This window comes from Schistocerca americana, chromosome 3, assembly GCF_021461395.2.
Source record: "Schistocerca americana isolate TAMUIC-IGC-003095 chromosome 3, iqSchAmer2.1, whole genome shotgun sequence".
Classification (NCBI taxonomy): Eukaryota; Metazoa; Arthropoda; class Insecta; order Orthoptera; family Acrididae; genus Schistocerca; species Schistocerca americana.
In genome coordinates, this window is record NC_060121.1 from 590545418 (window position 1) to 590547917 (window position 2500).

The 2500-nt window shown below is 63.2% G+C and overlaps 1 pseudogene; it reads right to left on the reverse strand.

Annotated features, from left to right (window-relative positions):
- Positions 1-2500, reverse strand: part of LOC124607554 — a 7966-nt pseudogene that overhangs the window by 2900 nt on the left and 2566 nt on the right.

The following is a 2500-nucleotide window of genomic DNA, read 5'->3' on the forward strand; positions in this document are numbered from 1 at the left end:
CGTCGGCGTCGACCTTCACCTTCTTGTCGCGCCCAGACGCGACTAAGGCGAGGGTGAAACACTTCCGGGCGTTGATCTGCAGCCCCAGATGGGCGAGGGCTGCGACGGCTGCGTCGATGAGGGACTGCAATCCCCTCGCAGTCGATGCAAAAAGCAGGACGTCATCTGCGAAGGCCGCAGCGTTAACTCTGCGACCAAGGATCCGAGCTCCGATGTGGGAGGGAAGTTGACTCAAAACATAGTCCACCGCAAAATTGAAAAGGAGGGGGGAGAGGGGGTCACCCTGACGCACACCCCTAGCCGGCTGCAGGGGCACGCCCACGTCGGCGCCGCCCGCTATCACCGTCGTGCTACCCTCGTAACACCTTTCGACGTACTCAATAAAGCAATCCGGCAGGCCATGAGCCCTCAGCACGGGGCGGAGGGCGGCATGGTCCACCGAATCGAACGCTTTAGAGACGTCGATCGATGCCACAAAAACAGAGCGACAGGAGCGGACTGCGTCGGTGAGAGCAGTGTCCAAGATGAAGGTGTTTTCCAACATCCCATCCCGGGGGATGAATGCCCGCTGACGTTCGTCCACAGCACATGCACGCATCAGGCGTGACGCGAGAACCTTGTGAAAGGTCCGCGCCAACACCGAGCAGACCGTAATGGGGCGAAAGTCAGCGGGGGATGTTGGTGCAGCCGTTTTGGGGAGAAGTGACGTCCGGGCGCGAAGCAGACGCTCGGGGAGGGCGCGGGCCAGGAGGAAGAGGTTCAAGAGTTTCACCACGACTTCATGCGGCAGGCGCCGCAGCTCCGCTGGAGTCAGGCCGTCCGGCCCGGCTGCCGATCCCCTGGGCGGCAAGGCAGCAGCGACCTCCTCACGTGTGACCGGCCCCCATAGGCACTCAGGAGCGACAGGCTCCGAGTGCGGGAGAAGGCGGTCACGGATGAAGCCGGCGGTGGAGATCGGCTTCTTCGTGAAGAGGTCCGCCCAGAAGTCCAGCAGACCGGGGATGTCGGGTGGCGGCTGCAGCAGGGTGCCGTCCAGCAAGCCGCGCACGCAACGTGCACGCGACCTACGGAAGGCGTCCTGTGTCCGCGCGTATTCCCAGCGGCGCCGCTTGCGCTTCTGCAGCGGCGGGGCGGCAGGCGGCCGCTTGGATGGTTGGCGCGGCCGCTGTGTCCTGGTGATCGACCTCTCCCCCCTGGACCCGACCGACGCAAGGGCATCCGGGAGCATGCCCAGGATGACATCGGGCGGCGTGCCCCGCCCCAGACCAATGACTCGATCCAGGGCAGAGAAACGCTGGGCGGAAGCAGGTAGCCCCGCCAGATGCTCCCAGATGGCGGCGTCAGTCGGCCCCTCCGGCGGCGGCCCGGTGGTGTCGGCCGCGAAGTCCTCGGCTGCGTCGACGGGCGGCGCAGCGGCCTCGCCCGCGTCATGCAGCGAGCTCGCTGCTCCACGGCGGGACGCCGGCTCTTCACCCCGACCGATCTCAAGTGCCTCCATGAATTGGCGGACAAGCTGCTTGTGGGCAGCTTGCCGCCGTCGGCACTTGATTGCCTCAAGCGTTCGGTCGGGGAACATCCTGGTAAGTTCTTGATTTACAAAGAAGAACCGGGCGTCCCTCTCAAGGAACAGTTCGGCCTCTGCCTTGGCGAGCGACAGGACTTCTTCCTCCGTCCACCTCGCGCGATGCCTCTCCGTCACGATCTCAGCGTTGGCGGCCGCAGGGTGTTGGCGGCGGCGATGGACCCCGAGACCGTTCTTCGTGGTAAAAGTGCGGTGGCACTCACTGCAAGCAAAGGGAGCTACACAAACTATCGCATTTTCGTTACGGCCGGTTGGCCGGATAGGTGCTGGGGTAGCTGGGGTGGCACCTTCAGCGGAAGGGCCACCATCTCTTGTTTCTTGTCGGCTGCCCCCAACTATAAAGGGATAATGCGAGGGGGGGCTGGTAACCCCCCCAAGCCCCTGGTGCGGTCTTCCACTCTGCGAAAATCAGCGGGCCCACGAGAAGGGGAGAAGACCGCAGGAGAGGAGAGGCTAAGAGGGCTAGGCCCATGTATTGCGCATCACTCTCCCTGTAACTATAACCCAAGGAAGGCACCTCGCAGCAGCAGCACGACTACATCAAGACCGCACTTCGAAAAGCCAAGTCCGGGTGCAGCCACACCGCCGCCACTTGGCCACCTTAAGAGAGTCATAGTTACTCCCGCCGTTTACCCGCGCTTGCTTGAATTTCTTCACGTTGACATTCAGAGCACTGGGCAGAAATCACATTGCGTCAACACCCGCTAGGGCCATCGCAATGCTTTGTTTTAATTAGACAGTCGGATTCCCCCAGTCCGTGCCAGTTCTGAGTTGATCGTTGAATGGCGGCCGAAGAGAATCCGCGCACCCGCGCGCCCCCGGAGGAGCACGCTAAGGCGGACGCGGCCTCGCAGCAAGGAAGATCCGTGGGAGGCCAAGGCACGGGACCGAGCTCGGATCCTGCACGCAGGTTGAAGC